The sequence below is a fragment of the Enhydra lutris genome, unplaced genomic scaffold (genome assembly GCF_002288905.1).
Source record: "Enhydra lutris kenyoni isolate GAN:26980312 unplaced genomic scaffold, ASM228890v2 scaffoldscaffold1, whole genome shotgun sequence".
Classification (NCBI taxonomy): Eukaryota; Metazoa; Chordata; class Mammalia; order Carnivora; family Mustelidae; genus Enhydra; species Enhydra lutris.
Genome location: NW_019154085.1, coordinates 92,496,652 through 92,524,416, shown reverse-complemented (window position 1 = coordinate 92,524,416; position 27,765 = coordinate 92,496,652). Strand labels below are relative to the sequence as shown.

Genomic DNA, 27,765 nt, shown 5'->3' with positions numbered 1-27,765 from the left:
CATATTCATCCTTTCTAAAAATATTTAATGAGCACTTACTTCATGCCAGGCATTGAGGATATGCAAGAGCAGTCCTTCTGAATCAAGAGTTCTAGTGAGTATCAAGCCCTAATGCTCTAGGGCATCCAAGGTATGTAATGAATTAACTCCCCTCCGATGTATCTAAAATGGTACTAGCTATGTACCTTGAGAGAGAGAACTGAGGAAATAATCACTTAACTCGGTTTCTGTAGGGCTTAATTCTCACAGAACCCTGGCTGAGAAAAGCCCCATCAGAGAATAATAACAGACTGCTTTTTTGTAAGTTATTTTAATGTGGCACTGACAGAAAATAAGCAGGAAGGCAGATAAAATTACTTTATAAGAGACTGGTAATATTGAAGATGACGATAATCACTAACATTTACAAAACACTGTACTAGGCACTGTTTAAAATAATTTAATATCTTCTTTAATCCTTGTAATAGTCCTTTGAAGACTTTATTGTATCTCAGTTTCACAGATAAGGAAACTAAGAATTATTTAAGAGCCACAAAATCACACAGCTTTGTAAGCAGTGGAACCAGATGATATTGTTGTAGTCTGTTACCTTTTGTTGCCTCTCAGATCTTTTAGTTCCTTGTTGGTTACTTTAGACAAAGTTCTTCACCTTTTGGGGGAAGAAAGAAAAAATAATTTTGACAGTGAGGTTTCCCTGTCTTTTTAGGTGGTTTAGGGAAGTAAAGGAGATGTAACTTTTGTAAAGCAGGGGGTGCATAGACTTACCCAAGTCTTATACATGACTAGATACTGAAGGCATTTGCATTTTTGTGGTCCTGCTCACCATTATGTTTCCTGACATAGGTTTATTCACTTACCAAAAATTTATTGAATGATGGATAGTGTGCCAGGCACTGTTCTAGGCTCTGGTGATGTATGTTAATGGAAGGAATGTACCTGTATTCATGGAGGCAAAAGCTATTGGGATAAAGAAGCTAAACAGCTAATTACAAAAATAATAATTACAATTATGATTACTGCCACAAAGGAAAATTATTTTAAGCATTGAAAGCCCACTAATGTTAACAGGGAATGCTTCTCTGAAGAAATGACTTTTAGGCTAAATTTGAAGGATTAAGTGAAGTTACCCAAGTGTTGTTGGCAGTTTCAGCTTTCTAGAACTGAAAATCCTGTCGGTGCTGGACCTTAGCATATGAAACTGGTTGACGCAAAATGACACCAGAGCAGATCACAATGGTCAATCATTGTTAAACATTTTGTACTTAAATTCTGGCAATGGGAAGCCACTGGATAATGTTAAAAACCTGAATAAGTTACTTAAGTTTTTACTTTAAAAATATCACTTGACTGCTCTGCAGAGCACACACTGGAGAAAGGCAAGTATAAAGGCAGGGAGACCAGTTAGGCCAGTCCTTCTCAAACTTAATGTGGAGAAGGACCAGTTTTGGTTGGTTTGGTTTGGTTTGGTTTCTAATCTGTACTGGTACTTTAGTGAAACAATAAAATGGATGTTGTGGCAGTTGTCAAATTGCTATAAAAATTTCTAAATACTTATTTCAGTTTCTGTATTTACCTTGTTTCAGACCAGTAACAGTAGTTCATGGATGACTGTTGGTCTACAGAGCACACCTTTGAGTAGAATTGAGTTCAGCTATTATAGTAGATTAGGCAGAAGAGATGGAATCCTAGTCCAGGATGGCAGCAATAGAAAGTAGCTTGAGGGGAAAGTTAAATTGATAGGATTTGGTGATGAGTTAGAGTAGGGGGTCTAGAGAGAGGAGAAGGCAGGTTTCCGGGGTTGGTGTTCTTGTTGGTAACACAGGGAATAATACTAGGGAGAGGAGCAGTTTTTTGTTTGTTAGTTTTGGGGAAGTGAAGAGAGTATTGATCATAATTCAGCTCGAAATCCTCGTTATATGGCTTACAGTTGATATCTTACTGTGGGAGCTGGTGAATGTGATTTCCCAGAGAGAGATGGTAAAGGGATATAATAATCCCCTGTGAATTTTCAGCATTTAAACATTGGGAAAAAGAAATGAAGCAGAGGAGACTGAGAAGGTGTAGCCAGAGTTGGGAAGAAATTTTCCTTGACATTGCTGAAGCCAAGGCAATAGACTGTTTGAAAAAGGAGTGGGTAATCAACTATTTCAACTATGTTGAATGAAGCTGAGAACTCAATTTAGTTGGCAACTAAAAAGTACTCTTTGGATTGAGCAACATGAAGGGAATTTAATTTTATTATTTATTTATTTATGGGGGGAGGGGCAGAAAGAGAGAATTTTTTTTTTTAATATTTTATTTATTTGATAGAGACACAGTGAGAGAGGGAACACAGCAGGGGGAGTGGGAGAGGGAGAAGCAGGCCTCCCATCAAGCAGGGAGCCTGACGTGGGGCTCCATCTCAGGACCCTGGAATCATGACCTGAGCCGAAGGCAGCTGCTCAACCACAGCCACCTAGGCACCCCCAGAGAGAGAGAATCTTAAGCAGGCTCCATCTCACAACCCTGAGATCATGAGCTGAAATCAAGAGTTAGATACTTACTCTAATGAGCTACCCACAACATCAAAATTTTTTATTTCTTAATAGTCTGTCCATAAACCAGTTGATGATGAATTTTGTTTTAACCTGCCAAAGCAACAATCCTAAATTTAGCATAAAATTATCATATCTATAGCATGAGCCATCTTCATTCATCAGTTTAGACCTCATGTTAGACCCATGTTTCTATTTATCACCATGTAGATGTTCTACAAGCATCTTAAATTCTTTCTACAACTCACGCATCAGAACATACTTAAACAGTGTTTTTTAAGGTGTTTATCAGGTGTTGAATACTAAACTTGTAGAAATGTGATTAGACTTAAGAGATTAGGGGCATTGGACAGTTAAATATTGTTACAGTGTATTTAGTGTTGTCACTGCAGCTTATTCAGGTTGCCTTGGAAGCACAGATAAGGCATTAGGGAAGACTTGAGTAGTGTCTGAAAGGTGGAGAGGTGGAAAGGGCAGTCCAGTGTAGTTAGTGATAGAGGAGTTTAAAGAAATGATAAAGAAGGGCTACTAAAGAGATGATACAAAATACAGGTATTTTGAAAGCATGCAAAGGCAAGGAATTGGGACACTAGCATGTGCATGGTAGTTTGGAGAGGTTAGTGTGCCATTCAAAAGTTTTTCTCTTCAACTTATGTTTCTGTTTGCTGTTGTGATTAATATCACTACCCATGTAAAGGCACCAAGCTTGGAGATACCTGCTGAATATTTTCAAAAGTTAAAGATAACTATGTTGTAGCATTTATTGTTCAAGGTGATTATTTTTATTGGTTGGCTTTATATTTCATACACTAACACCCATACTAACAGAATCATTAAGTAATTTATAGCATAATTTAAAAATATTGATTATGCCTTGGGTTTTTTTTTTTTTAAGATTTAATTTATTTATTTGCTAGAGAGAGAAAGAGCACAAGCAGGGGAGTAACAGGCAGAGGGAGAAAGAACCAGCCTCCCCACTGGGCAAGGAACCAAATGTGGGACTCATCCCAGGTCCCTGGAATCATGACCTGAACTGAAGGCAGATGTTTAACTGACTGAGCCACCCAGGCATCCCTGCTTTGGTGATTTTTTAACGGGAGAAATTTAATACATACAACTTTTTTCAAACTTGGAGAGTTGAAAATGAAGGCCTTGGTAAGGATTGCCAAGAGTTTACTACTAAACCTCAGGTATATGGTTAATGATGGTGTTTTTGGACAATGAAGAATAAGAAGAGGCCCCTGATACCGTAAACACTATTTTAGATAGTTGTCTAAATGTCCCTAGATTTACCCTCTTGCACCGTAGTAGAACACAGTTCATCTGCTGGGATTACTCTCTGAAGAATACTGTAGTTGGCAAAACCTTACTGGCACGATCAAAGGCTCATAGAAAATCGTGTGTTAAAAGGGAAAATGAAGTTAAATGTATTTTAAACTTTTAAAACAGTAAAAGTTCTAAAATTGATCTGGGATGGGTTTTATCAAAATTTGCTTCTGAGTTCAGTGAGTTACTGTGGAAATGTTGTTATTCTGATCTGCTAAGGTAGTTTCCCTTAAATTTTGTACTAGAAAATTGTAACTCTTAATTGTTTTTTAATATCTTTTGCTTTTGCCTTCTCCCTGGTTTTTAGGTCCTTAAATCTTGCTGAATTCTTGTGTAACAACTGTATATTTTTCATATGTTACCATGGTTCTTAGAGGCATACTTTTTCAGGCCTCTTTTTATATACATATGTAGAGCTCTGATGTTTTCAGACTTGCCTACATGTTCTAAAGGAGGACAGAATAATTACTAGCATTATATTTTGAATTGTGTTCTATAACTACTATATATGAAACAAAACTTTACATAGATAAAAGATAGCAGATTAAAAAAAATTATCAGCAGATAGAAAATTGTGTTACCTCAAACCAGGATTGGGATAGGTTGTTTATACACTGAGAACAAACGTATGATGGAAATAATACATTTATACAATATGAACATGCTTACAAAATACTCCTTTGAACTTGTTGTATTTGCTTTCATTCTTAATTGGATATGAGAATAAATAAAATTAGGAATGACAATTTAAAAAGAGGTACTTTACACTCCTATTAAGTAATGCAGTATCTCAAGGGTTGTAGTATGATGCTTTTAAAATACTACTTGAGATTTATTAGCAAAGAAGAAACCATTGTTTCCTGTCTGGATATGTTTTTTGAAGCAAATTTAACAATTTTTTTTTTTTAAAGATTTTATTTATTTATTTGACAGAGAGAGATCACAAGTAGGCAGAGAGAGAGGCAGAGAGAGAGGGGGAAGCAGGCTCCCTATGAGCAGAGAGCCTGATGTGGGACTCGATCCCAGAACCCTGAGATCATGACCTGAGCTGAAGGCAGAGGCTTAACCCACTGAGCCACCCAGGCGCCCCAACAATTTTTTTATTGTATATAAATGCATTTGTACTTCTCCTACCACCCTGTTCCCCCAAGGTAATTTAAGTGACTTTAAGGTAAAGAGTGCAGTTGATACAAGGTGTTTTTTTCAGTTGTAATTTGGATACGATTTTTGGTGTTTTAGTGGGAAATTCCCCTAAAGGTAAATAGTTTTCATCCTATAAAATCGAAAACAAACACACAAAAAATTGTTGTATAAATTCATTCTGAAATCATCAAGGCAGATGTCAACACAAGATGCTACCAAATACTTAAATTAATTGAATTTGTTTTAGTTAAAAATTTTGGTGGCAATTCTTAGGACCATTTTAAACCTTTTTTAGTTATTCAGCATGGAGGTTGAGCTTCAAGTTTAATATGTCCAGTTCTGTTAGAGCTCGAGTGGGCACACACTAAGCAGATTGGTCATTTCTGATTGCATTCAAAGTGTATTTTTTGTTATGATGATCATTATTATTTATTTATTTATTTATTTATTTATAGAGAACACGAGCTAGGGAGAGAGAAAGAGAGTCTTAAGCAGGCTCCATGCCCAGTGTGGAGCATGTCGCTCGCTCTATCTCATGACCCTGAGATCATGACCTGAGCCAGAATCGAGTCAGACACTTAACCTACTGAGCCACCCAGATGCCCCTAAACTGTATTTTTAAAACTTAAAAATATTTTTTTTATGTGAGCATTTTATCCGTGGCATTTGAGAACTGGCTTGAAGCAAGTGGTATTTGGGAGTATCTTAATTTGTGCTTTATTCTTGATGATTTTAATTTTCTCAGATGTCTTATTTTCACTGTTGTTTTGTCTGTCTGCTTCCCCCCATAGCGTATCCCTTATCAAAGAAAATTTCCTCATCAAGTTATATAATGAAACCAGTATTTCTTCCTCACAAAGGATATAACATGGTCTTTCTGCATATATAACATTTGCACATGGTCTGAGAAACTGACAGTACTGTAAAGGTATTTTCATAGAATTTTCTTATAGATCATATGGTTTAAAGGGAAGAACTACCCTTTAAAACACTTGTACCATATTTTTTTATATTTTACTACCTTAGGTATAGATAATAGCATAAATTTTTGAAAGCTGCTTGCCTTCAATTACTGGATGCATCATTATACATGTACCCCAAAGAGAGAAAATAGTATCAGTTACAAATATAAAATGCCATCAATTTTAACCCATTTTTTTAACCCACTGAGCCACCCAGGTGCCCCTAAAATGCCATCAGTTTTAGAAATGTTAAAATATGAGAGAAAATGGGCATCTTAGAATTAATGAAATGTGGCATTAATGTACCTCATTTTATGGTTATCACCCAAATTCCTCAAAATAACTAACCTCCCAACATGAAGTGAAATTTTATCCTGCTTTACCTTAGAGCTTTCTGAATTCTAAAATTCTGCTTTACTTCAGAGCTCTTTAAGTAGCATAGCACAGAAATTAAGAGCATGTAACCAGACTGCTATTTAATAGCTTTGTGAATTTAAGCAGTTAGCATCTTTGTCTCAACATTCTCATCTTTGAAATGGAAATGGTAATAGTACTTACCTTGAAAGAGTTTGTTTTATAAGAATGAAATGAGTTATATTTACATTTAGAGTTGTGCTTTATACATAAAATAAATGTTTTGTGTAAATGTTGGTTGATTAAGGACAATATTATTTCTGATTTAGGATATATAAGTAAATGATGTGTTTAAAAGGGAGGGACAAGGGGCCTTATCAAATGGGTCCTTGGTATTTTGGGCACCCAGTGAAGATTATTTTGTTGATTTGTCTTTTTTTTTTTTCCTGTGTCTTTTAACTAATGTGAGATTTCAGTCTTGACAACTTTGATAACAAAGTTGCATTTTTATTTTTATGAAAATAATACTCTATAAAGATTCAGCTGAAATTTGCTTTTCTTTCATCTGTATTATGATACAGTTAGAATTTGACATACTATGACGGATGTCTTGAAAATAGCTTGTGATATACTTATGATTCCTGTTAACCTCATAAGGAATTCATTCAGATATTTTTAAAGAGTTTCAAATTAAAGAACAATGGTTTTTTTTTTTTTTTTTTTAAGATTTTATTTATTTACCCGACAGAAATTACAAGTAGGCAGAGAGGCAGGCAGAGAGAGAGAAGGAAGCAGGCTCCCCGCTGAGCAGAGGGCCTGATGCGGGGCTCAATTCCAGGACCCTGGGATCATGACCTGAGCCGAAGGCAGAGGCTTAACCCACTGAGCCACCCAGGCGCCCCTAAAGAACAATGTTTTAATTTTAGTTTAAAACATCCTACTTTGACATTGTGAAATACATGGGGGAAAATAATGAGGCAGTTTTTGTTTATTTTGATGGTATATTTTATGTGTTCATAATTTTGTTGGTTCATTGGAGATTTAAAAATATTGTCATATGCTTTAATAGTAAAAGTAGATTAAGACCTTCCTTTGTACTTCCGAATTTTTTCCTCATTCTCACTTTTGCTTTGTTTTCATTTTTTCTGTTCTATTTTGAGCTCACTTCATTCATTTATTCCATAAGTGATTATTGACCCAACTACTAAAGATCAGGTTCTGTGTTTACACTGATGTATTGGAAATAGCCCTTGACCTGAAAGCCTCATTATTTGGGATATAATACTGTCTAGTCATTGAGTGCTTAAGCACAGGGCTGCAAATTGTATATGCACTCTTTGTTTTAATCCTTATAACTAGCCTGCTAGGGCAGGTTATTACTTGTCAAGTGTTTCTTCTAAATGATTGGCAGAAGAGTGAACTCTTTGCTGATGGAAGGAAGGTGAAAGTCTGAATGGTCAAGGTCATGGTGGAGGGGAGAGCTTTAGTGGTAAAATTTTTTTTCAAAAATTTTTAGTGTTTTCTTCTGGAAAGGATTTGGCTCTTGCATTCTATAACCTTAATACAACCTTCTTTGTTTTCATATAAAAATGGTTTTAAATTAGCATGAGAGAAGATTCAAAAAAGTGTTCTCTCCCAATTTTAGACTGGAAGGAGCATGGCACTGGGAACAGGATTTTATTACAGACATCTAGGCATCAAGCTGCTTAATTATTTATTAAATTTTTTTTAGATAAAATTTTTATTGACATTTAATATTTAAAGACATGCATACTACATCATATAGCATATACACCCTTGTGTCTGGCTTCTTACACAAAACATTTCTATTTTTTCTTACTTATTTATTTGTTTACTTATTTATTTTTGAGAGAGAGAAAGTGTGGGTGTATGTGCAGGGGATGGTGGGGAGAGGGAGAGAGAATCTTAAGTAGGCCTCACGCCCAGTGGGAAGCCAGATGCAGGACTCAGTCCCACTGCCCTGAGATCATGACCTGAACCAAAATCAAGAGTCAGATGCTTAACCAACTGAGCCACCCAGGTGCCCCCCAAAACATTTATTTTTATATGATCCATTCATGTAGTGTGCAGCAGCAGCTTATTCATTCTCACTGTTCTGTAGTATTGTTTCACTGTTTAGCTATATACCATAAATTACCCACTCTACTGTTAATGAACATTTAGGTTGTTTCCAGTTTTTAGCTACAGCGAATAGTGCTCCAGTAGAATATTCTTGTGTATGTAGTATACATTTTTGTAGTATATGTTCCTTGTAGTGCAACTGTTGGGTCATGGTATGTGCTTGTATTCAGTTTTAGTATGTATTACTCAGTGTTTTCCAAAGTGGTTGTATCAGTTTATACTTTCATCAGTAGTGAATGAGAATTCCATTTGTCCCACAGACTCTGCAACATTTGCTTGATATTGTCTCATTTATTTAGCCATTCTGGTGGGTGTAAAGTGGTACTGCATTGTGGATAGGCTAGGTTTTCAAAATAAACTTGATTTCCTTCCCTGCTAATACCCACATACCCTCCCACATGTGCACCAAGGAAAAGTGGAATAGAGACATGTTTATTTTCACAAAACCCATCAGATGATTCTGGGTGCATTGTCAGTTGATAAGATGCAGGAAGATAAAGCAAATTTAAGTATAGTTTAGGGAAAATGAGCAAAATGAGCATGTCATGAAAATGATAGTTTCATTGTATAGTTCACTGACTTTCTGACAGATGGCGCATTTCTGCCTAACTGTTGCTAAACGTGGGAAGGTTTTAAGATTTTGCAAGCTGGTGAAAAGTTTTGTAGGCTAGTTTATTGAGTGTGTCTGTGACATTGGCTCAAAGCTTTCATTACACAATGCTGGAATGCACTTGCTCTTAACTTGATTTCTACCCAGACTGCAAGTTGTGTAGGTTCATTTCTTTTGTGAAGTTTTGCTACCTCTTAAATAAGGGAAACAACGTCTATACAGCAGGATTTACTCAGTTTTCAGATCTTGAATGTTGAGAAGATTTTACCATATGCCCACAGCATGCTGTGTGCTGTTTTATATTTAATTTCTTGTTATATATGGAGTTTTTTCTTGTGTCAACAGAAGGTTGTGTTGCTAATATATTTTTTGTCATCAGATTGTGTAGTGAAAACCAGGGAATGTAAAAAATGTTCCTACCTGTGAATCCTATTCAGTGTTAGGATTAGGATTGTGGTTATTCCTTATTCTTCAGTGAATGTAGACCTTAGAATTGATGTAGGGAAGTGCCATTCCTTTACCTTCTATTCTTAATTAGTTGTTGACTTCTGCTATTAAAACACACATATGAATTCATAACTGCAGGTAAGATAGTTTTACCTTTTTAACATTCTCATATGCCTTTTCATAGCTAATATTTTTATGTCTGACTTCATTTCTTACTTCTGCAAAATACCGTTCCTGGGTAGAGCAGCTGTTTGATAAATACTTGTATTTATATGTCTACATCATTATACCCTGCATGTACATCACCATTAAAATGACTTTATTTTTCTTAAAAATATTTTCTTGAAGAAGAACATTTCACATAGCTGTTTAGTTTACAGGAATAAAAGAAGGAAAAAAACAGAAAAAAGGGAAAGAGAAAGAAGTAAAGCAAAATGATCCATGAAGAACAATGTGTTAGGAGATCCTAAATTTTAAGCCAGTCTTGTCTGAAGTGATGTAGCACATCGTCGAACTGAACTTAATAAAAGAATGTTATTGCCATCCACCTACCAGCCCTACCTCTCTCATAAGGAAATGCTTTGCAAAATAAACTGAATCGTTTTAATACCTCATGGAAATACTTTAAAGGACATGAATGCCATCTCAGCTCTTCTCATGAGCTAATAATTCCAAGATTCTTATGACTAGCAATAATCAGTAACAATTTAAGAATATGTAGAGTACAAGTATTTATCAAACAGTTGCTCTACCCAGGAATGGTATTTTGCAGAAGAAATGAAGTCAGACATAAAAATATTAGCTATGAAAAGGCATATGAGAATGTTAAAAAGGTAAAACTATCTTACCTGCAGTTATGAATTCATATGTGTGTTTTAATAGCAGAAGTCAACAACTAATTAAGAATAAAAGGTACAGGAGTGGCACTTCCCTACATCAATTCTAAGGTCTACATTCTACATATAGACTACTGCCCTTTATCCTAAAGCATACTATTTTGCCAGTTTTTTCCCAGAGATTTTAATAACTGAAAGGTCCAGTAAGTGTAGTTTCTCTTATCTTTTTCGAGGATGATGGTTTATCCTGCTTTTATTTAAGATAGTACTAATTTTAATTTACGTCTTGTGTCCCAGCATCCTGGTCTTATTCATTTGTAATGTTTAATTTTTAATAAAATACTATTAATAGTTGAATTAAAATAAGCCTAGGTTGGTTTGGTAGATTTTTACTTCCAGCTGCTGCCACGGTCTAGTGTAGTGGTATGTGAGATACTTGTAGTAATGAGTTCTGTCTTTAACAGGTGGTAAAATCTGGAATCTACTAAGTATACCTCTCTTTTTCTAACCCTTCTAAGATACAGTGCAACCAACACCTTCCTTTAATAACAGTATCAGCATGGGGATTTCTACAATTAGAAGTGGGCTGGGATGCAAATGACTAGGAGCAACAAACTCCTTTTGGTCTCAGGTGATGGTAAGAGATAGGTGTGATGCCACTGCCCTTATTGACTGCTTTAGGAACCATTTCTTCCGTGTCGGGTGCTATAGCTTGAAGTCACGAGGAGGGCAATAGATAGTGGGAAATTACAGGTCATGTGAGCCAATATAGTGACTGAGTAGTCCTACAATGGAGTGTGTAGAGCAGCAGTATTTAATAAAGCTTTGTGCAATGGTGGCAGTATTCTATAATCTCCACTTTCCATTTTGGTAGCCACTAGCTGCTTGTGTCTATAGAACACTTAAAATTAGCCTAGTGCAACTGAGGAGCTGAACTTCTAATTTAACTTAATTTAATTTGTTTTATTATTTGGTAAGATTTATTTTGCAACAAACCCTTTTGACAATGGTTAAAAATAGAAATATGTACTTAATGAAAGCATCCACTTAAGAAATTACTCTTCTGCTTATAAAGATTTTTTACATACTCAGAAACCTAAATAAAGGAGCAGACCTTGGGTGGTTAGGTTGATGAGGAGTAGAGGGTTTACAGAATGGTTGTAGTAGAAGAGAAAGGGAATGAAATGTGAAGCATGCTTGCCAGAGAGTGTTTTAAGTGAGGCATTGTGGGTTTTGAGTTTGATAAAGAAGGAAATGAGCCCAGAATGGGCATAATGACTTAAGAATGGAGAGGGCTCAATGAAGTATTGTGAATAAGTATTGGGGGATTAAATTTGTGACAGATGGGAATAAGTTCTCTTATGAAAATGATATACCGAGGGTTAACTTTCATAGTTGGCTTAAGCTATTTTAGGTAATAAGTTCCAAGTCAGGATCTTTGAAAAAGATTGCTAAAATTTCAAGTGGGTGAGATCATTCAGGAAGGTGAAGGAGTTCTGATGCTGGTAGACTGGAAATCAACAGGAGTGCAGTCATCCAGTGTGATGGCAGGAACTGCGAAGAAGACATGGAGACAAGTGTTGAAGTCTTCCACTGTAAAGGAGCCTATCTGGAAGAAAGGTGAGAAGATGAAAGAAGGGAGAAGAGGGTGAGAGAATATAACACTGGAGTCATGCAGTTCTCATACAGTTTTGGCAGAAGATTAGAAAAGTGGTCTGGAAGCAACTCTGGTTGGAAGCAAAAGTGGTTGGAAGAGGGGCACCTGGGTGACTCAGTTGGGTAAGTGGCTGCCTGCCTTTGGCTCAGGTCATGATCCCAGGGTCCTGGGATCAAGCCCCACATCAGGCTCCCTGCTCAGCAGAGAGCCTGCTTCTCCCTTTCCCTCTGCCTGCTGCCTGTTTGTGCACTCGCTATCTCTCTGTCAAATAAAATCTTAAATTAAAAAAAAAAAAAAAAGTGGTTGGAAGAACTGTACTTCCAACTCCCTTTTTCTAGATTCTTTGCAGGTATAAGGAAAGGACCTTATTTTAGTAATTCTGTTTTATCTGCTTTAGTTAGGTATTTATTTCTCTGACCTTATATTTGTTTCTCCAGTGCCTGACCTATTTAGATACTTAATAATGTTTGTTCAGTAAATGCTAGATGAATGTGAAATTGTTCCAGTGTGCTGGAGTTCTAGAACAAAGAGCATTGCTTAGACACTTTCAGAAAATGATTTGAGGGCGCCTGGGTGGCTCAGTTGTTAAGCGTCTGCCTTTGGCTCCAGTCATGATCTCAGGGTCCTGGGATGGAGGCCCACATCCAGCTCCCTGCTTGGCAGTGGAAAGCCTGCTTCTCCCTCTCCCACTCCCCCTGCTTGTGTTCCTCTCTCTCTCTGTGTCAAATAAATAAATAAAAAACCTTAAAAAAACTGATTTGAAAACTAGTAAAAGGAACTGTTACTTTTACACAATTACCCCAATTTAATTAGATATGTTTGTATTTGAAAGGGTAATACCAGAAGTAAATTATGTAACTTTACATAAATCAATGGATGGTAGTTTCTTAATGGGTTATTAAGGGTAGTTAAAATATTTGGGGGACCGTTCTTGATTTTTAAAGGTTGACAAGAGGACATTGCAAAATTGATATATGTCTTTCAGATCTTTAGACAATAAAATTCTAATCTCTGACAATACGTTACTGTGTTGTTTTTGTTATTGGAACATTAAACTCCTGGAGAAAGGAATTGTAGCAGATTGATTAACTTTGCACAAGACAGGTAAAGAAGTCTTCACTTATTTAAGGTAAAAATTTTTGATCCTCGCTAAATGAGCAGGAGGAGAAGTATGAAAGCAAAACATTCCATTATGACTTTGTAAACAAGCAAAACACAACTGGGGGCAAAAACTTTAATAAAACAAAGTTGAGGGGAAAGTAGGAAAAGGGAAATACAGCTTTTATTTTAGGTACATGTTTTAGGACTTAGGTAAATTTGAAAAATGTCTAGGGTTAATGTTAGTGGATCCAGAACTGGCAACTAATGGCAGAAACTACTGTAAGTACTTTTCTGACCTTCTCTCCTTCAGTACTAAAATCTTCCTGGGTGAGTAATTACTCCCTTTCTGAAGATGAGAATGCTAAGGGTCAGAAAAGGAAAGTAACTTGTTCAAAGGTTGTAAGTCCTAATTTTTTTTTAAATTTGCATTGTTTTATATACAGGTCTTTCAGTTATATTTCAGCAAGTTTTAACAAATGTATTCACCTGTGTAACAACAGCCCAGTCAAGATATTGGTCATTTTCATTACTCCAGAAAGTTCCTTTGAATGTTACATAATTCCTAAGAGATATTTGGACATCAGTCTTAACTTTTTCCCTCTATGCCTCCACATTACTTGCATTAAAAGGGAACTGAAACTGTTAGAAATAGCGATGTGAAAGCAACAGAGTTAATAGTTGATATAATATTTATTGGAGAGCCAAGTGATAAAGGTTGAAAAAACAAAAATAGAATCTGAAAATACACATTTAGGGAAGTTTCACTCTGCTCTTCTTAATAGTTCCTGAAATTATTACTGTTTTGTAAACTACTACTATCTTTGAGTTTCATATTGATATTCATACACATTAAACTAATTTATTGAGTGCTTTCTATGTACCAGACACTATCCTAGGTGTTTTCTATACATTCCCACTCAACACAGCAGTCATTTGAGGTAATTACCATTTATTATTTCATTTGTTGAGGTATTACCATTTATTATTATTATTATTACTACTGTTATACAAACAAGAAAACTGAGGCTGAGAGCCCTGACACAGTTTTAGGATTTGAACTTAAGTCTAATATCAGAAACCAAATTTTTAACCCTGATGGTACTCCCTGGATCATTCTGTAGTACTAAATTATATTTGGTACTTTGCTTTTTAGGAGGCAATAAATTATACGCTGCCTAGGAAATATATAATACTTTTCAAGTAACTAACTTCAGATCCAGTCAGTATGTCTTTGCTTACTATCTGCTGCCTTGTATATGAGGCAATGGTTACATAAATGTGAAAGTATAGTACTTAACACATTTGGTTAATTAGAAAAATTATATTATCAACTAAAACTCTTGGATATAATTTTTGACTAATAGGGGTTTTTTGTTGTTTCTTCACTCTATGACCTTAGAGCGCATTGCTTCTGTGTTTCAGTTTCCCTAACTATAAAATAGAAGTAAGTATTTCACAGGATTGTTTAGATGGTCCCATGAGATAATACATGTAAGAGTCAAGTTCTAAAGTGTAAAGTAAAATCTTACAGGTAATTGTACTAATAACTACAATAGATTTGATTAATTATTTGAGAGAGAGAGCGCAAGCACAAGCAGGGGGAGAACCAGAGGGAGAGGGAGAAGCAGGCTTCCCACTGAGCAGGGAACTTGACATGCGGCACCATCCCAGCACCCTGGGATGATGACCTGAGCCAAGGGCAGACGCTTAACCCACTAAGCCACCTACACACCCCTAACTTTGATTAATTTTGTGCAAGAGGCATTGGTTATAAAAGTACTTGAGTGGCTAGGGTATAATTCATTTTACTGAAAAAAATGGTATGGGGGGCACCTGGGTGGCTCAGTGGGTTAAAGCCTCTGCCTTCAGCTCAGGTCATGATCCCAGGGTCCTGGGATCAAGCCCCACATCGGGCTTTCTTCTCAGCAGGGAGCCTGCTTCCTCCTCTCTCTCTCTCTCTCTGCCTGCCTCTCTGCCTCCTTGTGATCTCTATCAAATAAATAAACATTAAAAAAAATGGTATGGGGTTATAGATTGGTTAGTAAAAGTTTTACAAAAGAGGTGGCACTTAAGATGGGCAGATTAAAAGGTGTTGGTACTTAAGGGTTAAGACTAAATTATCTTTGTTAATTAAGATAATTTACTACTCTGAGTTGGGTAAAAGAGTGTGGTATGGTACTGTAACTAACAATGCTTAAAATAAATAAATTAACTTTAAATTTTTTAAATTGTATCAGAAGTTTATAACATTGTATATAGTGCCATGCTGTCACACATGTTTTAAATAAATTATGCACTGGTAATTTCTGATTGTCTTGTTAGGACCTTTAAGCCACTGCTAAAATTTTCAAAATTTAGGCTAATATCTAGGTAAATTTGCTTTTAGAGACTATAGTGAACTCAGAGGTACTGCTTTGGTATTAAGAGTATCTGGATGATCTTGTTCCCTTAATCATGTTTGTGCTGCTCAAAAATATTACGGGGGCACCTGGGTGGCTCAGTTAGTTAAGGGTCTTGACTTTCGATCTCGGCTCAGGTCTTGATCTCAGGATCATGATGGGTTCAAGCTCTGTGTTGGGCTCCACACCCCTACTTTAAAAAGAAAAAAAAAAACACACACACACACACACATTTGGGTAACAACATTTAGTTTTAGTTTTCTGAAATTTTTACCAAAAAAGGCATGATTAAGTTTTTACTTTGTTCTCTTAAGCACATTTGAAATTACAGATTTTCCCTGGGAGACCTATAAGATCTAGTTCAAATGATGAGGTCAGGGGCTGTCTGTCATCCTTCCTTGTTTCCACAGGCTCTAAGTGTACGTTCTCCAGTGGGTTAGTGCATAAGAGAGAATGACTAAAGGAAGGAAGGAATGATTTAAAAAAAAAAAGATATTTTGTAATTTGGCCATATTGAATGAGTAGTCTCCTGACTGCTGGTCTCACCCCTTTTTAGTTTACCACAGTTTATATATTACTACAATTTAATATCTTACCTTATGAGATTATTAACCATACTTAAAAAAACTATCATGTTAACTGAAGCTGATTTTTGAAAACTCCAGTACCATCTTTATGAGATTTCTAGAAATAATCTCCTTTTAAAAAGTGAAATATTTATTTGTAGATAGACTTCTGTTTTTCTTATTGTGCCTTGTATATGATGTATCACATAAGTAATAAGAAAACAATTGAACTTGCAGCAACTAACAGGAAATACAATTGTAGTTGTTTGCAAATGGTTTTTTAAAAGTGGCTTCCAAAGAGCCAGAGTGTCCTTATTATTTTATGCTGTAGGAAAAGCAGTCAGGTTCTGAAATGATCTATAGTTGATTTTTTTTTAAAAGACATACATTGCAGTTTGAGAAATACCATTATTTGATGATACCAAGTAAGTCTTAGTCTTAATGTAGGATATGAGACTTAATAATTCTTGCCTCAAACCCTTTGTGTAGCTAAAAGCTCAGTGCTGTGTAAAAGGGCATGTGGCCTGAAATCTAAAATGGCTGGGAATAGAATCCAGATCTCTCAACACATGGTCCTCAGAGGTTCCCCACCCACCCACCCATTTTTACCATTCTTTTTTTTTTTTTTTAATTTCTTTCTTTATTTGAAAGAGAGAGAAATCACAAGTAGGCAGAGAGCTAGGCAGAGAGAGAAGGGAAAGCAGGCTCGCCACTGAGCAGAGAGCCCGATGTGGGGCTCGATCCCAGTACCCTGGGATCATGACCTGAGCCGAAGGCAGAGGCTTTAACCCACTGAGCCACCCAGGCGCCCCCATTTTTACCATTCTTAAGGAAAATGACATACCTATCTCTAGAAATGCTGTTAAATGACTTCTTACTTCTAGTCTTTTCTTTGAAATTACAATAAAGAAACAGAAATGGAGTGATTTTGGTGGAGTTACGGTGTACGTACCCAGGGGTTGTGTAGTTTGTTCTTGGTTTTTGTTTTAAGGGAGAACTTCGGTGTTGAATGACAAGGCAACAGTAAGGAGGGGCTTTAAATCTCTGTAGAAACCTTCACCAGCATGTATTAATGGCCTTTAGGAGTTACCAAATAGAAAAAGAGTTGGCATTAAATGTCTATAAGTATTTTGCCTATCCTTGAAAAGTTTCTGTGAATGTCTGCAATTAAAATTACCTGCTTACTTTCAGTGTTTGATGTTGAGGATTTCAAAAGAGATTCCATAACATTGGAATAAGACCCTGGAACAAAAAAAAATTGAAAGCTAGCCCAACTCCCCAGGATAACACTTAGATAAAATGGAAGATTCAGTCAGAGCTGAAAGGACACATGGATGGTCAGGCAGTGATGATGAGATTCTTGTGTTTACGGTATTAAAAGCTTTCTGGTCTAACCCTCAGACTAGATCAGTGGTTCTCAAGGTGAGATCCCTAGATCAGCAGCATCAACACCAACTGAGATCTTTGTCAGAAATGCACATTCTATGGCCCAGTTCAGGCACACTAAATCATTAACTCTGGGTTTAGGGCCTTAGCATTCTGGCTTAACGAGCCTTCCAGGTGATTCTAATGCACACTTAAATTTGACAATCACTGCCCTTGGAGAACTATAATTTATAGTTATAATATATAGTTATATAAATATATAGTTATTATAAATCCTTAGCCAATTTTTTTTTTGAGGGTTTTTCATCACCACCTGTTCCTTACCCCTAAGATTCTTCTCAGTAGCACCTGTGTCTAGAAATACTGCCTCTGAGTCAAATTATTATACTGAGTCATAGCTGTTTCTATTTGGAAGAAGAGACTTTCTCACACGGTATGCACATTTTAGTGAACTTTAGATATTTAAGCAATGGCAACTATAAGATGACTTTTCTGTTTTCGTATACGTATATTATAGCTATAATTAGCTATTCCATTAATCCCTTAGACCTTGTAATTAATCCTTCTTCTTCTTTAAACACTAAGGCTTTGCACTATAGAAATAGATAAAACACAAAAAACCTTCAAAAGAGATCATAGTAGACTAAGTAGTAAAATGCACTAAATGAAAGGGGTGATGGAGGTGATAGAGTAATAGAGGAGTGTTTAATGTGAGCTCACTATGGCAGTGAGTAAACAATTTCAGTTTTCTAAATGGGCATACTAAAAAATAGTAATAAAATAAATGGGCATACTGTGTTATATACTGCTCCCCCCTCCTGGCTAATAATACTTTTCAAAAATAGAATCTTAATTGTGTTGAGATTCATGTTACATGAGAGTGAAAAAGATAGAGGATAAGATAGGGCTTCCCTCTTTCCCCTCCCAGTTCCACTTTTCACTCTAAATGGTGCCTGCTTTTATTTCTGTCAGTGGTTTTTATTGATAATGTTATTTTTTATTTATAAGCTCTAGACAGTAGTACCTTCAGGAATGATAGTCTTGGTCCTCTCCTTACCCCCCCCCAATCTCCCAATTATTCATTGTTAATTTTATATCTACATTTTGTTTTGTAACTAAAATTCTTTTTTGCTTTACTTACAGATCAGTTCTAAAAACTTTAAACCTTGAAATATGTACAATGTGATTATATAACTTACTGTAGAACAAAGTAGAATGGTCTTACAGAGAACAAAATGTAATCGTATGTACATTAAAACTTTATAATTGAAAATTTTCCAAATATCAAATTCTGGTGGATTCACCTTTAGTTTTTTTCAATTTCCTTTTCTTCTTCGAGACCTGTTCAGTTCAGTTGTTTCTTCAGTTCCATGTTTTTTTCCCCTTGGATTTCTTTTTCATGTGGTTTAGAGCTGTGGTCTTCAAAATGAGGCATCCATCCACATTAAAGAGGGTATGTGGAATAATTTGGGGGTGTTGGAATATCCTTGAAATTACGTGTTTCATCTGATGATTATTTTTTTTAAAGGTTTTATTTATTTATTTGACAGACAGAGATCACAAGTAGGCAGAGAGGCAGGCAGAGAGAGAGAGGAGGAAGCAGGCTCCCCGCTGAGCAGAGAGCCGGATGTGATGCCGGATGCGATGCGGGGCTGGATCCCAGGACCCTGGCATCATGACCTGAGCTGAAGGCAGAGGCTTTAACCCACTGAGCCACCCACGCGCCCCTATCTGATTATTTTTTAATTTTTACTTTAATGTGCTTTATAATACACAAACATACTAGTATTATGGTGTGTTAATTTTTAAATATAAGATATTATAAAATATTTATAAATATTGAGAGCATATGTTCAAATGGTTTTTACTCATAAAGGTGTGTCATAAACAAAAACATCTGGATTTCTTTGGGCTCAGAATACCTCATTGAGTAATTATCAATATAGACTGGCACATTTTTAAGTATTTGCTGTCTGAAAATATCCTATATTTGGCTTGCATTTATGAATACATTTAAGTATGGAATTCTAAGTTTACATTTTTTCTCTTTATAAATCTTAAAAGCATTAGTTCTGTGTTTTAACAGCATTTAGATTTCAATGTGACTTGTTTCTTTGTGGATAACATGGTGAAATGGAACACTTTTACTAAGATGTGTCTGTGTATAGATATATTTTTCACTAAGCATTTTGGTACTTGGTGAGCCCTGTCTATGAAGTTGTGTCTTCCTTCAGATCATGGTAATAGCTTCGCTTTTTTTTTCTTTTTATATGTCCCTATTTTTTCCTGTTTTTATCCCCTTCAGGAAGCATCTATTAGCCATATTGTATCTCTTCAACCTGACCTTCATGTCCCTTGTTTTTCTTATTCCAATATTCTTTGTGTTTTAGTCTGTATCGTCAAAAATAGTCTTCAACTTTTATTTTGCACTCATGCATCAGTTATGGCCATTTACAAGAATTATAAGAATTAATCTTTTCTGACCACTTTTTCAAAGCAGCTTATTCTTGTTTTATTCAGGTGTACTTTATGAGAAATTTCTTTGAGTGTGCCATTCTGCCCACTGTATGGTCTCCATTTCTATCAGTTGTTTTGTTTTGTTTTCATTTTTGGATCTTTTCCCAAATGTCTGTCGTCCTTGGTTTTCCATTAATATTTTGGGATGAAGAGCTAGGTTATTAAATAACGGTGTCTGTCTGGCATGGTTTTCCCTGAGGTTGCATAGGTCTCTTCCCCATCAGCCTTCTTCCTTGAATGGGAAGGCTGTGCACGAATTCAGTGTAAGTGGACATAGTGTTTCAACATTATCTACTTCTCTGTAGATTGTGTCGGTAGGTTGGGGACTACCCCCTTCCCCATTCCCACACATTTCAAAATAAAGAGGACTTTATTTCATGTAGTAGAGTATTTAATTTCTGTTAGGAATTATCTCTTCTTGTCCCATTCCTAATGTCTTTTATTATATTCAGAGTTTGTCCAGTCTGTGTCCTGTTTGTCTCTTAAGCACTGATAACTCTTATAAGGAATGTATCCAGACAGGTGGCCAGTTTCCCTTAGGGAGCAGTTCTTGGGCTTTGGCATGATGGTAAAAGCCACAGCAGCGAGCCTTGAGAAAGGGGAGGTCCCAGCTGTCTCAGCTAGCCCAAATACTGTTTCTAAAATAATTAACCTTATTATTGCCACTTGGCCTTTTCCTGATTTTTGTATTTGGTGAAAGGTTGGTTCTTCTTTGGGCCTCTTTGAAAGAACTGTGGATACTTCTACTATCTTGGATTGTGATTTTTCTCCCTTAATTTTTCCATAATTTTCCCATATGATTGATGTCTTTGCTAACTTATTCCCATTTATGTGCCTTGAATTTTTCAGAATTTCTGATCCACCATTATCACCCTTATTTTCCAATCCTACTAATGTCTTTATTCTTTTGTGAAAACTTGTCATCTCACTGATAATGTTGGAAAGTAAGAGACAGATAAATGTGCTCAGTTCTCTGCCTATACCTATATTCTGTTTTTGAAGTTCCATCCTAAGTGCAGTATTTGATCTAGGTATTTAGAAATTAGAAAATTGATAGAAGGCTCTATATCTTTCACATGAGTTTGGAAGAGGGTATGAATCTCCTTTGTTCTGTTTTTGGTTTTTTTTTTTTTTTAAGTATTTTTATTTATTTTTGCAAGAGAAAGAGAGAATGAGCAGAGGAGGGGGGTGGGCAGATAGAGAAGCAGGCTCTCTGATGAGCAGGGAGCCTGATGTGGAACTCGATTCCAAGACCCTGGGAACATGACCTGAGCCGAAGCCAGATGCTTAACCCACTGAGCCAGCCAGGTACCCAGTGTTCTGGGTTTTTAAAGCCAGGCTTAAAATTACTTAAAAAAACATAACTTACCAAAACTGAACACAATATGAAAGGGAAAATCATAAGCAGTCCTATTTTGATTAAAATTGAATTCATTATTACAAACACCCCCACAATGAAAACTTACACAGATGGCTTCACTGCATAAGCTCTTCTGCAGAATAGGAGACAGAAACAAACTTCACAGTATGTTTGATGAAACCAGTGTTAACTTTTATACCAAACCAGTCAAGCATTATCATAAGGAAGGTAAGGAAAATCTCTCATGAGCACATATGTAAGAACCCTAAATAAACTAACAGCAAATCAAACCTAGGACTGCATAAAAAGTATTACAATTTCATGACCAATGGGATTTTATTTGAGGAATGCAAGGGCGATTAGTATTAGAATCTATTAATGTAATAGATTCTGTTAACAAAGAAAAATAGATCACCTTGATACATCCAGAAAAAACATTTGATGGAATTAAGTGCCCTTTCAGAACAAAAAAATCTTTACAACTAGGGATTAAAAAAAAAAAAAAAAAAAAAAAAAACTTCCTTAATTTTACAAGTGTCTTAAAATACACACCAACACCCCTACAGGGAGAGTTTCCACTGAGATGAGATAGGGGGCCGTTACCAGTGTTTTCATTCAATACTGTACTGGAATTCTAGCCTTAAGGCAAGAAAAATAAAAGGTATAAGAATTGAAAAAGAAAAGAAAATAATCAGCACTCATAGATAACATGATTGTATAGAAAATAATGAAATTAACAAGCAGTTTTGTTCATGCTGTTGCACACAAGGTCAACATACAAAAATCCATTTTATTCCTATAAGTTAGCAACAAATAACCAGAAAATAAAAATGTTAAAAGATGCCATTTATAGCACAATTTAAAAACCAACTTCTAGAAATAAATCTAGTTAAGGATGCTCACAATTTCTACACAGAAAACTACAAAATGCTGTAAGAGAGCAAAGTTAAGGGTCATACTCTGAATGATTTCAATGACCTGAAATTTGTTTGCAAGGCTTTCTTTATCATGCAAGAATATGATTAGTTTTGGTAAATGTTTTCTGTGTAGTTGAGATGACTTTATTCTTGTGCTGTTGGGTGTTGTGTTCTGTCTCTGTATATGTATGTATATATGTCATTAAGGTTGTTCTTTCACTTGTTGAGGAAATTAGTCTCCTGCTATAATTTTTAGAAGCAGTCCTGTTGTATGCAGACATATTTAGAACTATGTTCTTGTGTGGTTCAATGAGTTGAGCGTGCAACTCTTGGTTTCCAGTTTAGATTTTGATTTCAGGGTGTTAAGATTGACCTGGATAGGTTCTAGTGCTTAGGGCAGAGTCTGCTTAGAATTCTTTTTCTCTTTCTCACTTCCTCTTTACCCCTCCCCCATACATGTGCATGTTCTCTCTCTCTCTCTCTCTCTCTCTTTCTCTCTCTCTCAAATAAATCTTAAAAAAAAAAAAAAAAGAATTACATTCTTGTGATTGACCTTTTTTCTCTTTTTATTACTTTTCTTTTTATCTTTCCTGAGGTTTCTTGCTTTAAAGTCTGTTCTGTCTGATTCTAATGTAGCTATACCTGCTTTGTTTTGGATAGGATTTGTAAAAAAGTATACATTTTCCCATCCTTTTAATTAAAAACTTTCTTACCCTCATATTTGTGTCTTCTGCAAACAACAAATAGTGGCAATTTATTCTTTCCTCACATAGCTTCCCATCCTGTTAACACCATATTAAGTTCTATGTTAAACAACAATTAAATGTAAATGCTTTGTTATTATTGAATAAAACAACAACATTAAATTTAAAAAAAAAGAAACTACCTTTTGTATAACATACGGTTAACTAACTGTAGACTTGAATCAGATTTTTGCCAGTATTCCCACTACTGCCTTTTTACCATTCCAAGATCTGACACTGAACTTAGTAGTTTTGTCTTTGAGTATATTTAATCCAGTCTGATAATTGGCATAGGTAACATACTTATATGTAAATGTAGTATATTTACATTATATATTTAGTATATATATATAAATGTAGTTATTTATATCATCTACCATCTTGCTGTTTCACTTTTATATTTTTTTCCTTTTTTGTTGTTTATCACATATTTTTTAAAGATTTACTTATTTTGGGGGAGAGAGAGAATGAGCATACGTGCACATGAGTTGGAGGGGCGGAAGGAGAGGGAGAGAGAATCTCAAGACTCCATGCTGAGCACAGAACCTGACCGGGGTGGGCAGGACTTGACTCTGGGCTTGATCTCACAACCCTGAAATCACAACCTGAGCCGAAACCAAGTCTGAGACCTGACCCACTGCACCACCCAGACCCCCTTGTTTATCATAGTTTTAGTTAAGCTATCTCACTTCTCTTTTAGTGGTTACCCTAATGATTATAGTATGCTTCATTGACTTATTACAGCTAATACCAGTACTTAAACTTACCATTTCTCCAAGAATGCTAGAAACTTAGACACTTTTTATTCCATTTATCCTGATGTCTTTTACATTCTGGAATTTTGGGATCCCCTGTCCTGATTGCTTGAGCAGCTCTAGATAGATGCCTATAAACAGATTTTATTTTTTTATGTCAAGTTTTCTACTTAACAGCAGAATTTAAGTTGCCTTTTTATATACATTAATTACTTGTTTTGGTTATTATTCACCCTTACCACCACTGCCCTTAACCACCATTTACCCTCAAATGTCACTTGTGAAATTTTCATTATTATATGTGTTTTCTGGTATTCAGTTTGTGCAAAGTGTAAGCATGCACATACCTACCCACATTTTACAATGAAGGAATCTAAAGAAATTTTAAAATTCCATTAATAGAGAAAGGAAAGGCCCAGTGAGTGTAAGATTAAAGAATCCATGACAAAACAGTGATCCAAGCTGGTCTCAGCTTAGAACACTTGCTGTTAAAATCTGTGCTGTAGTTTGTGGTCTTCCTGTCATTTATTTGCTTCTTCCAGAATCCAGCTCAGGGACTATCTTCAGGATATCCTTCTTGTCCTGAAAGTGTTCATTATTACTGTGTACATGCCTCTGTCATATTATCATAGCAGAAGTATGCTACCATGTATCTGTTTCTCCTACAATATTACAGTCTTTTCCAGAGCAGAGACTATATGTTATTTCTTTGCAGTTAAAGGTCCATTAGAGTGCATGATATATATCTAAGCATATAGTAAATACTTATTGTTCTCTCATGAAGTCATTGTATGCTTAATTCAAGAGATTTAAGAAATTTATGATACATGTATTATTATCTTATTTTATAAACATTTTTAAAAATGTTGGAAGAAACTTTTACTTACTTGTTAATATGTGTTGATTGATTATCTTGTATTATTCTCTAGATCTAAATGTCTGCCTCTCTGCAGTTTTGTTGTCTGTACAGAGATTAATGATTTAAAATAATCTTTGACCATAGTATAGGTAAAAAATTGAATGTGTTCTTTTGTATTCATTGATTACAAAGGAGGTTAAATTTTTTCTTTTCATGTGACTTGCTTATATATCTAGCTATTTTTCTGAATATTTTTTGAAATCATTCTAAGTTGCCAGAAATTATATAAATTGTTCTCAGGGCCATCAAATAATGCCATAGGTGTTCTCATACTTAAAATAAAATTTGTAGGTTTTTTTATTAGCATTATTTCCTTCTCTTTTGCCAGGAATTTCACCATTAAAAAAAAATAAGAAGGGTGATTATTAAAACAGCTTTATAATTTATATTCCCATTAGAAATGTATGAATCTTTTGGATTGTTGTTGCCAGTCTGATAGGTTAAAAAATAAATTCTTAATTTTCTTTTAAGTTGTATTTCTCCAATAATGAGAAAAGTTCTTTTTCTGTGAATTATTTGTATTCTTTTTCTAATTTTTAGGAATTTCTTACATACTGGGGAAATTAACCCCTCATGATGTAATACAGTGCAGATATTTTTCTTGGTTTGTGTTTTTGAAATTGTTCATAATGGTTTTATCAGCTTGCTTTAGAGCAGCTGACAAAGTATTAACTAGGATAGGGCCCTTTCACATATTTCTAACAGGTATCTCTGATAATCATTACTCTTTTTAGTACATTTATTAATTGAATTTGGTTAAGAGAAATATCCAATTCATATTTCTGCTCATATTTCCACTCCAAGCCCAGTAAACAACAGTGGCAGTTTTTTCAGTCTGGGCCTAGCCAGGAAAACAGCAGTTTTGCCACCAGATTAGGTCGATTTGATTTGGGGCCAGAGGGTGGGGAACCTGTAGTTTAGTCAACTAAAAGTAACAGACTCAGCAGAAGGAAGGGGAACAGCCTGCAGTTTTGCTAAGTAACTAGACCCAAAAAAAAAAAAAAAAGGTAATAAAAAGCCAGGAGGAACATCAGCACCCACACAGTATGGTGGCAACAGATACTAGTGTTAATTCCAGGCAAGTTACTAAAAAGAAAACAAAAATCCATAGAAAAACAAATCAGAATTCAGAGTTACTACAATATATTAATCATTGTCCAGCTTTCAGCCAAAAATTATGAGATATGCAAAGAAATAGGAAACTATAACACACATTCAGGAAAAACAGTAGAAGCCAGACTTAAAACTACACATGATACAGTTCTATTTAAATGGAACATCTAGGTAAGGTATAACTATGGAAAGCAGATTTTAGTGGTTGCCTAAATGTGGGGGTACAAAGGACCTTTGGGGATCATAGGAGAATTATAATACTGTATTGCATTGATGAGTGCACAACTGTATAAATTCACTAAAAATCATTCACCTATAATGAGTGAATTTTGTGATATGTAAATTATACCTTAATAAAGCTGTTAAATATGTAGGGAGAACTATTATCTTTAAAGTGACTGTTAGTGATCTTAACTTAGTGTTTTGAGTGCTTGTCTTATGTTCTGCTTTCAGATAAAAGTAAATAACCATCTGTGTTTTATAAAAGCAGTTGAAGGTGACAACTTGGAGGTATTTAAGACCAGTACCTAAGTTTTATGCATAAATGAGAAATTCTTGTTAAAGTGACAATGGGCAATGCTCTTAAATTACATATTCACTTTTCTTTGAGGCATGCTGTTTGCCATCATTCATCGCTATTTTGGCTTTTTTTTTTTTTTTTTTTTAAGATTTTATTTGACAGAGTGAGAGCGCACAAGCAGGGGGAGAGTAGAGGGAGAGGGACTCAGAGTTCTGTCCCAGGATCCTGGGATCATGACCTGAACCAAAGGCAGATGCTTAACCCGGCTGAGCCACCCAGGTGCCCCTATTTTTGCTTGTTTTGTTAAGGAACATCCACTTTTTTTTTTTTTTTTCCCTAACCTCTCCTTTAATGCTGTTGTGATTTTTAAGTACTCCTGATAGAATAATCCCAGTGTTATTATTCTGACTTTCTTGCTGGATATTTTGGTGATTCTCACATTTTGCTGTGCTTCAGATACATCACGTGACAAGAACTCTTGTATGTGAGGAACTTGTACAAATATAAGTACATTTGTGTGAGTGTTATTAGTTGTCATACTTTAAAGGAGAAATGACACAAACAGTTTACTCATAAAGGATTAATTTTAAAGTTGTTTCATTTGAAATATTTTCATCATTGCACATACCACTTTAATGAAGTTGCATCCCCTATCCACCCCAAAATTAACTCTTTGGTCTCAGTCTTTCCCATCTGAGTATATGGCATTGCCATCCTCCCCATTCCACCAGTCCCAAGCTATAACCTATCTTTGATTTATCCTTCCTTTAGTTTTATTCTATCACAAATTCTGTTGATTTTTGTGTTTTTAATTTTTTAAAAATTCTTTTTATTTTTAATACTTATTTCAGTTGACAGGACCACATTCCTCACCTCCACTGTTACGCTGTATTAGTCTGTTGTCATTGTCTCTTGCCATACAATTCTTAATACCCTCCAATTTGTTTTCTTGCTTTTATTCAGTTTATTTCCTGAAAAGTTGTAATTCTGATCTTACTACTATCTAAATTACATTGTTAATCTGCTAAAAAATCCATCAGTGACATGACTCCTTTCTTTTCCTTAAATTTTCTCAGATTCTTTCTTGCCCTAGGGACCTGACAATGGCTGCTCTTTCTTCTCTTACACACACCTTCTCCTTGACTTGTCTTTGCTGTTTTTCTTACCTTTTAGTTCTCAACTCAGATATCAACTCTCAGAGCATAAGACATAACAGATTTTCCCCATATCTAGTTGAAGAATTTTCAGCTATTGCATAAAAATTACTTTCCTTCTTTCTCTCTTTTCTTTTAGTTTCATTTACTGTCATTTATTGACTTACTTAGTAATTCATTTAGTTTATTTTTTCCCATGTTTTGTTTTTGAATGAATTAGTTTTCAGTGGTTCAGTGAATTATAATTAATTTGTCAGGTTCTTTTCCTTTAAACTAAACCTTAAATCATTTAAGTTAGTGAGTT

The 27,765-nt window shown here is 35.3% G+C and overlaps 1 protein-coding gene across 3 annotated transcripts in view; it reads left to right on the top strand.

The window, feature by feature from the left end:
- LOC111144761 (speckle type BTB/POZ protein like) overlaps positions 1-27,765 on the top strand; it is a 57,679-nt gene that overhangs the window by 2,699 nt on the left and 27,215 nt on the right. For 2 of the 3 annotated variants that reach the window (XM_022499218.1, XM_022499207.1), the window contains exon 1: positions 10,845-11,974. The exons of the other annotated variant lie outside the window; for it this stretch is intronic. The gene's annotated coding sequence lies outside the window, so the exon portion shown is untranslated. Of the gene's footprint in view, positions 1-10,844; positions 11,975-27,765 lie in introns of those variants that run through there. 3 annotated transcript variants of the gene reach the window in all.